Here is a 14,089-nt window from a genome sequence, read left to right as displayed (position 1 = left end):
CCCCAGAAACAAAGGATGGGAGACCTGGTAGAATGTAGCAAACCTGACAACAGAGACAATACCTGCTTAGTCAGGTATATTTAAAGATGCAGACAGTTCCAACTACCTTACAAATGGAAAAAACAATTGTTCCCCATATCATTTTGCCAGTGCAAAATGTCCATATGTGCTCCTGTTCTCCTGTCTCTTAGAAACAGGTACCAAGTGTCTCCCCTATTTGTGAAACCATTTAAGCTGATCAGGGCATAAACCAAACCCTGTTACAAATACACAGAAATATATTAGCTTATTTCATCTATAACTAATAGATGTTAGAATTATGAGGGAAAAATGATTCATTTTTGCAATATCTAAAAAGATACTAGTTTTTATATGAATATCTGTTTTCTCATTATGCACACTACTAAAGATAACTATGTCATTTACATAGGTTACTCATCACAAATGTCAAAATTTTCTTTCAGCTGTTTAAGTATACATAATTGTTTTCTCACCAGGCACTCTTAGCAATAATGTAAACTAACCTCAGTGACACTGGAATAAATGTAAAACCATTAAAAAAAAACCCTGACATTCCCTTTGCCTTTCCCTCCAAAAAAGAATATAAGCATCCTTCCCAGCTTTAAATCTATGAAAGGTATACTTTTTTTTTGGAATTTTTTTTCACAGTATATATGCATGAGTAATTTTTTTATAATATTATCCCTTGTATTCATTTTTTCAAATTATCCCCCCCCTGATGACAGGCAATCCCATACATTTTACATGTGTTACAATATAACCCAGATACAATATATGTGTGTAAATACCATTTTCTTATTGCACATTAAGTATTAGATTCCGAAGGTATAAGTAACCTGGGTAGATAGACAGTAGTGCTAACAATTTACATTCACTTCCCAGTGTTCCTTCTCTGGGTGTAGTTATTTCTGTCCATCATTGATCAACTGGAAGTGAGTTGGATCTTCGTTATGTTGAAGATATCCACTTCCATCAGAATACATCTTCATACAGCATTGAAGTGTACAGCGATCTTCTGGTTCTATTCATTTCACTCAGCATCAGTTGATGTAAGTCTCTCCAAGCCTCTCTGTATTCCTCCTGCTGGTCATTTCTTACAGAACAATAGTATTCCATAACCTTCATATACCATAATTTACCCAACCATTCTTCAATTGATGAACATCCATACATCTTCCAGTTTCTAGCTACAACAAAAAGAGCTGCCACAAACATTTTGGCACATACAGGTCCCTTTCCCTTCTTTAGTAGTTCCTTGGGATATAAGCCCAGTAGTAGTATGGCTGGGTCAAAGTATATGCACATTTTGACAACTTTTTGGGCATAGTTCCAAATTGCTCTCCAGAATGGCTGGATTCTTTCACAACTCCACCAACAATGTATTAGTGTCCCAGTTTTCCCACATCCCCTCTAACATTCATCATTATTTGTTCCTGTCATCTTAGCCAATCTGACAGGTGTGTAGTGGTATCTCAGAGTTGTCTTAATTTGCATTTCTCTAATCAGTAGTGATTTGGAACACTCTTTCATATGAGTGGATATAGTTTCAATTTCATCATCTGAGAATTGTCTGTTCATATCCTTTGACCATTTATCAATTGGAGAATGGTTTGATTTCTTATAAATTAGGGTCAGTTCTCGATATATTTTGGAAATGAGACCTTTGTCAGAACCTTTAACTTTAAAAATATTTTCCCAATTTGTTACTTCCCTTCTAATCTTGTTTGCATTAGTATTGTTTGTACAGAAACTTTTTAGTTTGATGTAATCAAAATCTTCTATTTTGTGATCAATAATGATCTCTAGTTCTCCTCTGGTCATAAATTCCTTCCTCTTCCATAGGTCTGAGAGGTAGACTATTTTCTGTTCCTCTAATCTATTTATGATCTCATTCTTTATGCCTAAATCATGGACCCATTTTGATCTTATTTTGGTATATGGTGTTAAGTGTGGATCCTTATCTAATTTCTGCCATACTAATTTTCAGTTTTCCCAACAGTTTTTTTCCAAATAATGAATTTTTTCCCTAATGTTGGTATCTTTGGGTTTGTCAAAGATTAGATTGCTATAGATGTACCCTTTTTTGTCCTTTGTATCTAATCTGTTCCACTGATCTACCGGTCTATTTCTTAGCCAATACCAAATGGTTTTGGTGACTGCTGCTATATAATATAGCTTTAGATCAGGTACACTTAGACCACCTTCCTCTGACTTTTTTTTCATTAGTTCCCTTGCCATTCTCAACCTTTTATTCTTCCATATGAACTTTGTTGTTATTTTTTCTAGGTCATTAAAATAGTTTCTTGGGAGTCTGATTGGTATAGCACTAAATAAATAGATTAGTTTGGGGAGTATTATCATCTTTATTATATTTGCTCGGCCTATCCACGAGCACTGGATGTCTTTCCAATTATTTAAATCTGACTTTATTTTTGTGGCAAGTGTTTTGTAATTTTTCTCATATAATTCCTGGCTTTTCTTTGGTAGATGGATTCCCAAATATTTTATGCTCTCAACGTTTGTTTGGAATGGAATTTCTCTTTGTATTTCTTGCTGTTGCATTTTGTTGGTGATATATAAGAATGCTGAGGATTGAAAGGTATACCTTGAAGGGAACTTCTATTCTACTCATTTAATTATAATTCAGTCCATTAGAAGAAGAAACATTAATTTGGAAATTATCCCAAGATCTAATTTTTTCCTTATTATTTAATTAGTTGATTGAAAAGAAAATTTAAGTCATGTCTCACCAATGCTCCATACCAGCAATGAGACTCAGAATTCCTCAATATACATTCTGCAATAGCATCCTGATTTTTTCTACCAGTCCTAGAGGACAATCACAGTAGTCTTTAATTTTTAGAAAAAAATAAACCATGGATAACTATATACTGCTTTAAAAATTATTCTTGTTAGATTCCATGCTTTTATTAATGTGCGATATCCTTCACTGATGCTGATTGGTAACATACTTATTATTTATAGGTTGAAAGAGTTGCCTAAGACATCAAAAGCTTAAATGACTTATTCAGCTTCACAAGGTCAGCATGTGATATTAAAAGCCTGATTTGACTAGCTCCAAGTCTTCCTGAGTCTAAGACTGGCTTAATATCAATATCCACTCTACCACTCCAACTCCCAGTACTTTCATATGTGTATGTCCAGATAGATTTACATATATACATACACACACAGAGAACACTTCATACTCATACAGTGGTCCTCAAGCTTTTTAAATAGGAGCTAGTTCACTGTCCCTCAGACTGTGGGAGGGCCAGACTATGTAAAAACAAAACCTCTCCCTCTGTCTCTGCCCCTCAGCCTACTTGCCATAACCTGGCAGGCTGCATAAACATCCTCAGTCCTCCACATCTGGCCCTCGGGCTGTTGTTTGAGAACCCCTGCATCATATATATATTTGATTCTCTGAATCACAAGCCTGTGCAAGTATTCTCCCAATTCTAACAGCTGAGGACAAGAGAGGTTCAATTATTTTTCCCTGGCCATAATCTTAAAAGAGTTTGGTCTTGAATCTAGGCCTCCTGAATACAATTAACTTTTTAATATTGCTTCACCTGCAAATAATCAATTTCTTCTTCCTGTTTCTTTGGATTACATCCTATGCTTACATCATCCATAATTATTTCTTATCCCCATGCTTCATGGGAATATGGAGATGACCTCAGTTCTCAAATGCTCTAATACTAATAGCTAGTATTTATATAGATTTTTAAGATTTGAAAAAATGCATTATAAATGTTATTTCTTCCATTCCTATACTGAATGAAAAAATCTACTTGTCTTTCTAGAAATGACTTTATTAAACTCTGAAATTTGGGAGTTCTTGTATTTGGTGGTTCCCATGAAGCAAATCCTTAAGCTGATGTTACTCAGGAAGTCTCCTTTCCTTGTACTCTGAAGCTAAAGTATAAGTGTGAGCCACCTGAGCAATTTGAATTTCTCCTCCTATGGAGCTAGGGATCAGGAACATTGTGTCCATGACCTACTATTTTAAGCAAGGGATAATGCGTAAGCCTTCCTCTACTGTGTGCTTCAACAAGAAATCTCATAGCTCAGTTGTTGCCATGTCCTGAATTGGGGAAATCCACAGTCAAGTAAACACTACTCAGAAAAAGAGCAGAACAGCAGAAGCCAGATAGGAATTTGGTTTCAAGAACAGACTATCTTAGCAAGCACATGCACTTTGCCTTGTCTTCATTGTCTCTAGGGAAGAGGGAAGATTGCCCTCTCTCTCTCTTGATATACTCCAGAAGCATCAGAAGGGAAAAAGATGAAAACAGTGTACTGAAGATTGACAGAAAAAAGATCTGGTCTGGTCTGACAGTTTGCTTTTATCAGTTTCAGAAAAGAGAAGTTTGAACAAGAATCTAGCCTCTGAGACTCAACAAATCATCTTAGAAGTAGCTGCAATCATAGTTGTTGGTACTAAGCATGGTACTTTTGATTATTTATAGCTTCACAGGGAGAACTGATCTCATCAAATTTGTTAGAGAAGTCATAACACTGTTCAGACATTCCCCTGATCAATACCCTAATCCCTCCTCTTAAATATATGCCTTTTTAAAAAATGCATAATTATCGTTCATTTCTAAAGGTAATATCTTAGTCAATTAGATCCATGTTTTCTTAGAAAAATACATAATATGTTTACTCAGTTTGGCTCTTCAGAGAGTCTATGAACATTCCTTGTTGACACGGAGTCCTGTTCTTTTGAGTCCAAAGAAAGGGAAGACAGGGAGACAGCTTCTTGTTTTTGATAAATTAGACTAGATTCACAGTAGACACGTTCTGACAAAATATACATATAGTTTATGATTACTACTTGCCTTGTATTTCTACAACTAGCCATAATCTCGCTTCTCCTAGGTGTACAAGAGGCTTTTCTTGTCCCCTTGTGAATTTTTGCAAAGATTCTTTGGTTGCCATGGCAGAGCAACTTCTGGCTGATCAACAAGCCTATGCTTGGACTAATAATATGTATATCAGCCAATATACTCTTGATGGATATAGATTTTTCTTCAGATACAGCACTTCAGGGATTCAGAGGTATGGGGGAATGGCTTTTTACTTGAAGATGAAGTGGTGGAAATATGTGCATCTAGTTATTGCCAAATAAATAATTACTTCTTGAGCTAGAGTCAGCAGTAGTAAGGCCTGTTTTCCCCTAGCTGTTATGGTGTTCATTAGTTCAGTCAAAAATCTCCAAGCAAGCTACAAAGAGAGACAATGACTGTACTTCTCTACAAACCTCATTGTTTAGCATTTTTCACTTATTATCTTATTTAATAATCTAAATCAACTAATTGTTTTGGCTCATTTGTGGCAATTTGTAACAATTGAATCACATTTTGGCATTAAAAATATATTTGGGCTAATGAGGTGCAGTGTTCTAAATAAACATATTTACTTTAATGAAAATTTAACCTTTTCAAAAATTCATTGGTTTGTACTGGAATATACACATTACTTGAAATCAATAAAATGGTCAGTAAGAAGGCACAGATGCAGAGTAGGTTCATATGGTATGATTGGCAAGGTACCAACTTTAAAGAGCTATTTAAATGTGAGTTATTTATATAATGCCTGGATTTCCTACCATTAGTGATCTTCCTTCAAATCAAATCATTTTCTCCAGAAAGCATGTATTAAAACTCACTCACAAATGTTTACCAATTAGCATCTGAGATAATCATTTTTCTTTCTGTTTTTATTGAAAATTTATAGTCAACTTTACAATTAACTATGTTTTATGCTTGCTTGATAATCTAAGAGCATTTGTAGCTACAGCAGATCAACATTTCAAACCTATCATTACATTGAGAATTTTTACAAATATCATTAATGAAATATATGTTAATTAAATGAAATTCAAATTTCTGTTTTAAGTCTCAATTCAAATAATTGTTGACTCTATGTAAGTAAACAAATTCTTGTAAAAAATGATTGAATTATTGATAAATATATGTAGGGTACTTCTGTGCTAAAGGACTGAGTAGGTAAGATGATAATGAATGCTATCTGCCCCCAAGAAGTTTTCAGTCTTCTAGAGAAGATGACAAGTATATAAATGACTACAATACAAAGTAAAATAAGATAAATGTTGTAAGATAAGGTCAGAGGATGAGACTTATTAGGAACTCAGGAAATGAGGTTCATTCTAAGGTGAAATAATCTGAAAAAAGCAAAGAGTGGGGAGTGTATATGTGTGTGAGAGAAACAGAGAGAGAGACAGAGGAAAGAGAGAGAGAAACAAAGACAGAGACAGAGAGAGAGAGAGAGAGAAGGAGAGAGAGAGAGATGGGATAGTGGTTAGGGCATTCTGTAGAGTAGAAACAAAGCAAAGGCCTTTTAAGAAAGAAAAAGGTATGTTCTAAGAACAGCTGGTAGAACATTTTTCTCAGAATGTAGGATATACATATCCTCTCATCATTAGGATTCCATTCCCAACCTGGGACTGAACTATCCTGATTCATGAGTATGTGACTGAAAACTGACCCAATACAATTTATTTAACCAGCTCTGGACCACATTTCACATCTAACCCAATCTACCAAGAGACTAGGATCTACTCAACGTTGACATATTGCTATATGCTCTGTAGCCACACAGAGCTTTTACCCATTTCTCTTTTTCTACTTCTTTTCTTAATCTGGGAACAGTAGCCAAATTGAAATTTTCATTGTTATTAGAAAGAATAAAAAAATATACTCTTTTCTACAACTCTTTGACTTATTTCCTTCACAACTGTTACACTACTTAAAACAAATCTCCCTTACAATTTTCTTTTTAAAAAATGTTAAAATATATGTTAAATCCAATATATGCAAACATATTATACAGTTAGCTTATTGCACGAGAACAATAGGATCAACAAAGGAAAAAAATTTAGAAAACAAAATACAAGCAAACAACAGAAAGAGTCAAAATGTTATGTTGTGTTCTACACTCAGTTCCCATAGTCCTCTCTGTGTGTAAATGGCTTTCTCCATCACAAGATTATTGAAGCTGATCTGAATCATCTCATTGTCTCTTACAACTTTCTAATTCCCTATACTTTGTGATCTCCTATAGGCTACTTGAAGGCTGGGTCTACCTAATTTTGTCTTATGCTCCCAGAACCTAATATAGTGCTTGACTGTTGCTATCATTCATCCTTCATTTTCCAACCTAGAAAAGACTTACATGTACTAATGCTGAGTCAAAGTAAGCAGAACCAGGAGAAAATTGTACACAATAATAGCAAAAGTAATCACAAAAAAAGGAACTAACCCGACTAAGCTTTAAGCTCCACAGGATCTGCTTCAGCCACCTTCATAGCCTTGCAACAACTGTTCTGCCCATTTCACTGGAGGAAATTTTCACATGCTTGATGTAGACAACATCCTAAGTCATCAATGGGTTTGAGACCTATAGGTTACCATCAACCTGGTTTGACTCATCTACCCAGATAGTGTCGTTAGGATGTGGCCACTGCTCTTGGAGTCGTAGGTGAGAGTTGAGTGACAAGTGAACAGCCCTGAAAAGATTGTCATATCCCCATGCCAGAGTTGATTGTCCTTCCTGATCACCCCATAGACTCCTGTAGTTTGCGACATTGTAAGTGATTAATAAAAACTTGTTAATTTATTGTTTGATATAATAAAGTAGTGAGAACTAAAGCCAGAAAGATATATCAGGACCATGGCATGAAGAGTCTTCAATGCTAGATTGAAGGGATGAACTTAATATAGTAGGCAATTAGGAATTATTGAACATTCAGGGACATAGAAAAAATATTGTAATTTTATACTTTAAGAAAATAACATTTGGGATCATGATTTTTTGTTATGATGTTGATAAGGATCTTAAACTCTTTTGAAATTGTCTTTACACTGTTAATACAGAATAAAACAAGTGAGAGAGAAACAACATTTCATTGAAAAAATAAAATGTTATTTTAAAAAGACCATACAATACATCTGGGTAACAAATAAGATTGTCAAATATTTGCTTTCTATATATCTCTCCAACCCAAAAAAAATTATTTAAAGAAAAATATGCCAAATAGTTTTTTTTTTCTAAATGAATCTACAGGAATTCATAACACATATACAATGTAAAAAATCATGTATTAATCCAGGACAATTTTAATACTCCAAGGTCTCATTCAGTGTCCCTACTCCCAACTAAACTTGAGATATCTAGTGCTTTAAATACAAACCTTGCAGGTTCACAACTCAGCAGATAGATGTAGGAATCTCTCATAGATAATTATTTCCTTTCCTTTCCTGAAATGTCTAAATGGGCTAACAATGAGTTGACCAGCAGCATGAAGAAAGAGAGAGAGAGAGAGAGAGAGAGAGAGAGAGAGAGAGAGAGAGAGAGAGAGAGAGAGAGAGAGAGAGAGAGAGAGAAAGGAAGATACTCTGGGTTTTTTTTTTTTGTGTGTGTGTGTTTGTTTTGTTTTGTTTTGTTTTTGTGTGATAAGATAAAGTGACTAAGAGGGAACAGAGCATTTGATCTAAGAAAGGGATTTTAAAAAGCTAGGACCAGTCTCTTCCTTCAAGACATTCAAGAGAGAAATCCAAGTCCAATTGATTCACCTGTCCCCAATGTAAACAAACTGAGGCCACCCAAAGGTCCCTACCTAGAAGCTTATAATGTAGTAAAAGGAGTGCATGAATGCATGAGTGAAAATTTCCTGAGTGAAAAAGTTGTGGTATACAAATGTAATGGAATACAAATGTGCTATAAGAAATGACAAACAGGAAGATTTCAGAATAACCTAAAAAATACTTACATGTACTAATGCTGAGTCAAAGTAAGCAGAACCAGGAGAAAATTGTACACAATAATAGCAAAAGTAATAGCAAAAAAAGAACTAACCCAATTAACTGTGAATGACTTAGCAATTCTCAACAATACATAGTCCAAGATATTACTGAAAAATTCATGATGAAAAATGCTATCCACATCCAGAGAAAGAACTGAGTACAGAACAAAGCTTTCTTTCTTAATTTAATTAATTCTTTACTTTCTTAATTTATTTTCTTTTGATCCACTAGTTCTTTCCCAAAACTACTTAAATGGAATATGTTTTACATGATTGCACATATATAATCTACAGCAAAATGTTTAGTATCTTAGGAAGAGAGGAAAGCAAGAGAAGGAGGAGGGGAAGTTTGGAAGGAGCTTTTTAAAATGTATATTAAAATTTGTCTTTACATGTAATTGGGAGGGAGATGACATACTATTTTTGAAAAATGTAAAGATTCCCAAAGGAAAATTTTAGGAATTACAAGCAAAAAGCCAAAATTACAAAAAAGAAAGATTACATAAATATCATGCACAAGTACATAAACCAACAAAAAGGATCATAAAACATAAGGAATCACGAATAAATCATCCAAAAAGCTCAAATAATTTTGGGAAAAAATTATGGAAGACAGGGAAATGAACCAGTATTACTTAATTAGAGAAAAAATGCTATACACTTCTCAGAATCATAAAATAATAGTAGAAATGATCAACTTTGATAGAATTAACTTTTATTAGCAATCCAATAATCTAAGACAATTCCAAAAGATTCATGGTATAAAATGTTATCCACAACCAGAAAAAAAACTATGGAGTCTGAATGCAAGATTGAAGATTTCACTTTTGTTGTTGTGTTTTTTTTTCCTTTTGTTCAAATTCTTCTTTCACAACATGACTAATGGTGAAATATGCTTAATATGATTGTATGTGTATAACCTATATCAGATTGCTTGGTGACTTAGGGAAGGAGGAGAAAAGAAAGGGAGAAAAATGGAAATCAAAATCTTATAAAGGTAAATGTTGAAAACTATCTTTACATGTAATTGGAAAAAATAAACTACTAAATGGGGAAAAACAACAGTAGAAATTACTATTTTTGAAATTAAAGAAATTAAAGAAAAATAAAAGAGAAATTCAAAAGAGGATGAAAAAATATTTTTAAAAGGAATTTAGGAATAAATTTAGAAAAAATCAGAACTCTCAATGCAGAATGTTTAAAAAATCATTTGACTTAGTGTGTAGAACAGAATGGCAATAAGCAAGAATTCTAGTTAGAAGCTATTGCAGTAGTCCAAGTGAGATGTAAAGGAATAGTAGTGGAAATGAAGGATGGGCCATATTCTAAAAAAATGTTTAGATAACATCAGCAGGAGTTGGAGATTGATGTGTTATAATGGAAGTTTCAAAAATGATCCCAAGGTTCTTAGCATAGGGAAGTAAAAACCTGGTGATATCATTAAAAGAAAAATGGAAGAGAGGATTCTGGAAATATGTTGGAATAGGTCAGATAATTCCAAACTCTCCAAATTTCTCCCACAAACAAGACAAAAAATATCTCCTTAGGGTGAAATAAAGTGATGTGATGATGATGATGATGGTGATGATGATGATGATGATGATGATGATGATGATAACTAAAGGAGCATTGGAGCAAAACTGTGGTCTTCTTGGAATAGCCAGAGAAGATCTCAGGAAAAATCCTAAAATATAGGTTTGGACTATGTGAAGTATAAACACCACAAGGTTATCTCCCCTAAAACAACAGGTGGTGAGTCTAAGGGACTTACTGATTTGGAGAATAGCCTCAGTCCCAGACCCAAGAATTTTTCTTGCCCAGACAATGTAAAGAGTATAGTCTCTGAGAAGCAGGTGGGAAGGCTGAGGAATCTAATAAGAACTTTAGGCCAAAATGTGCTGCTAGACAACCTTGAACAAAGAGGAACTAGCCCATGCTGAGTGAGTGCGGAAGCAATGGGGCAGGGATGCTGCTGGCTTTGGGGACTTACAGGAGAGCTGAGTTTTTGCCACTCTTTGCAGATGATATGATGGTATACTTAGAAAACCCCAGAGATTCTAATAAAAAGTTATTAGAAATAATTCACAACTTTAGCAAAGTTGCATTTTTATACATCACCAACAAAATGCAACAGCAAGAGATACAAAGAGAAATTCCATTCCAAACAAACGTTGAGAGCATAAAATATTTGGGAATCCATCTACCAAAGAAAAGTCAGGAATTATATGAGCAAAATTACAAAACACTTGCCACAAAAATAAAGTCAGATTTAAATAATTGGAAAGACATCCAGTGCTCGTGGATAGGCCGAGTGAATATAATAACGATGACAATACTCCCCAAACTAATCTATTTAGTGCTATACCAATCAGACTCCCAAGAAACTATTTTAATGACCTAGAAAAAATAACAACAAAGTTCATATGGAAGAATAAAAGGTCGAGAATTTCAAGGGAATTAATGAAAAAAAAAAGTCAGATGAAGGTGGTCTAGGTGTACCTGATCTAAAGCTATATTATATAGCAGCAGTCACCAAAACCATTTGGTATTGGCTAAGAAATAGACCAGTCGATCAGTGGAACAGATTAGGTACAAAGGACAAAAAAGGCTACAACTATAGCAATCTAGTGTTTGATAAACCCAAAAATACCAACATTTGGGATAAAAATTTATTATTTGAAAAAAAACTGTTGGAAAACTGGAAATTAGTATGGCAGAAATTAGATATGGATCCACACTTAACACCATATACCAAGATAAGATCAAAATGGGTCCATGACTTAGGCATAAAGAGGGAGATAATAAGTAGATTAGAGGAACAGAGGATAGTCTACCTCTCAGACCTGTGGAGGAGGAAGGAATTTATGACCAGAGGAGAACTAGAGATCATTATTGATCACAAAATAGAAGATTTTGATTACATCAAACTAAAAAGTTTCTGTGCAAACAATACTAATGAAAACAAGGTTAGAAGGGAAGTAACAAATTGGGAAAATATTTTCACAATTAAAGGTTCTGATAAAGGTCTCATTTCCAAAATATATGGAAAACTGACTCTAATTTATAAGAAATCAAACCATTGATAAATGGTCAAAGGATATGAACAGACAATTCTCAGATGATGAAATTGAAACTATATCCACTCATATGAAAGAGTGTTCCAAGTCACTACTGATCAGAGAAATGCAAATTAAGACAACTCTGAGATAGCACTACACACCTGTCAGATTGGCTAAGATGACAGGAACAAATAATGATGAGTGTTGGAGGGGATGTGGGAAAACTGGGACACTGATACATTGTTGGTGAAGCTGTGAAATAATCCAGCCATTCTGGAGAGCAATTTGGAACTATGCCCCCAAAGTTATCAAACTGTGCATACCCTTTGATCCTGCAGTGTTACTACTGGGCTTATATCCCAAAGAAATACTAAAGAGTGGAAAGGGACCTGTATGTGCCAACATGTTTGTGGCAGCTCTTTTTGTTGTAGCTAGAAACTGGAAGATGAATGGATGTCCATCAGTTGGAGAATGGTTGGGTAAATTATGGTATATGAAGGTTATGGAATATTATTGCTCTGTAAGAAATGACCAGCAGGATGAATTCAGAAAGGTTTGGAGAGACTTACATCAACTGATGCTGAGTGAAATGAACAGAACCAGAAGATCACTATACACTTCAACAACAATACTGTATGAAGATATATTCTGATGGAAGTGGAAATCTTCAACATAAAGAAGATCCAACTCACTTCCAGTTGATCAATGATGGACAGAAATAACTACACCCAGAGAAGGAACACTGGGAAGTGAATGTAAACTGTTATCACTACTGTCTATCTACCCAGGTTACTTATACCTTCGGAATCTAATACTTAATGTGCAACAAGAAAATTGGATTTACACACATATATTGTATCTAGGTTATATTGTAACACATGTAAAATGTATGGGATTGCCTGTCATCTAGGGGATGGAGTAGAGGGAGGGAGGGGAAAATTTGGAAAAATGAATACAAGGGATAATGTTATAAAAATTACTCATGCATATATACTGTCAAAAATTATAATTATAAAATTAATAAAAAGAAGGAAAGAAAAGGAGAGCTGAGTTTTTTATTTTAGTCTCAGGCCAGAGAAGAGAAATGAGGAAGGATCTGAGGCACCATTCTTCTTACCCTGAGCCTAGAGGTGATTATAATTACCATGTTATATTTTTTTTAAATGAGCAAAGGAAAAAGAATTCAGTCATGTAAAATAACTATTGTAATGAAGAAGACCAAGGTTCATCTTCAGAGCACTGAAGTAAAAAATATTCTCTTACCCCAAAGAATAAGGTCCAATAGTCACCTGAACAAATATAATTTATAGAATTCAAAAAAGACTTTAAAAATCAAAAAAAAAAGTGAGGAAAAATAAAAAATAAGAACAATCCAAGATAAACCAGAAGATTATATAAAGAGAACAAATTTGAAAAGGAGATCCAAAATCTTAAGAAGGAAAAGTACTTCTTAAAATTAGAACTTGGCAAAGAGAAGCCAGTGAAGTTATGAGACCAATAAATAATAAAAACAAAGCATAGATAATAATAATGTGGAAGAAAATATGAAACATCTAAAAAAAAACCCAATTGATCTGGAGAATATATTAAAAAGAGAAAACATGATAAGTAGACTACCTGAAAGCAGTTATGAGAGAGAGGAGAAGAAGAAGAAGAAGAAGAAGAAGAAGAAGAAGAAGAAGAAGAAGAAGAAGAAGAAGAAGAAGAAGAAGAAGAAGAAGAAGAAGAAGAAGAAGGAGGAGGAGGAGGAGGAGGAGGAGGAGGAGGAGGAGGAGGAGGAGGAGGAGGAGGAGGAGGAGGAGGAGGAGGAGGAGGAGGAGGAGGAGGAGGAGGAGGAGGAGGAGGAAGAGAAATGATAGATGGGGAGGGGGGAAATAGGAAAATAAGAATCCTGTTTATGAGGAAGATAATGACTGGTGATAGAGTTGCTTGGTATGAGAAATGAAAAATGCATCAGAGTGGAAATATTCATCAAGCAGTTAAAAACATGAGGTTGATGCTCAAGCAAACACATACACATACACACACACACACACACACACACACAAGCACACACGCACACATGTGACCAAGAATAGACTCAGAAATTTTCCATTTAAAGATAATAATAAAGTAACAGTAATAAGATAAGACTAGATAAAGGAAAGGTGATGATGGTTTTTGTTGGTTTTGGGGT

At 34.4% G+C, this 14,089-nt stretch overlaps 1 long non-coding RNA gene across 1 annotated transcript in view; it reads left to right on the top strand.

Annotated features, from left to right (window-relative positions):
* Window positions 1–4,996: 4,996 nt before the first annotated feature.
* LOC141553485 (uncharacterized) overlaps window positions 4,997–14,089 on the top strand; it is a 45,385-nt gene continuing 36,292 nt past the window's right edge. The window contains exon 1 of the long non-coding RNA XR_012485473.1: window positions 4,997–5,088. This is a non-coding gene — a long non-coding RNA (uncharacterized LOC141553485). The remainder of the gene's footprint in view (window positions 5,089–14,089) is intronic.

Source organism: Sminthopsis crassicaudata, chromosome 2, assembly GCF_048593235.1.
Source record: "Sminthopsis crassicaudata isolate SCR6 chromosome 2, ASM4859323v1, whole genome shotgun sequence".
NCBI lineage: Eukaryota > Metazoa > Chordata > Mammalia > Dasyuromorphia > Dasyuridae > Sminthopsis > Sminthopsis crassicaudata.
Note: the sequence above shows the minus strand (reverse complement) of the source record. Positions and strands in the feature narration are given on the sequence as shown.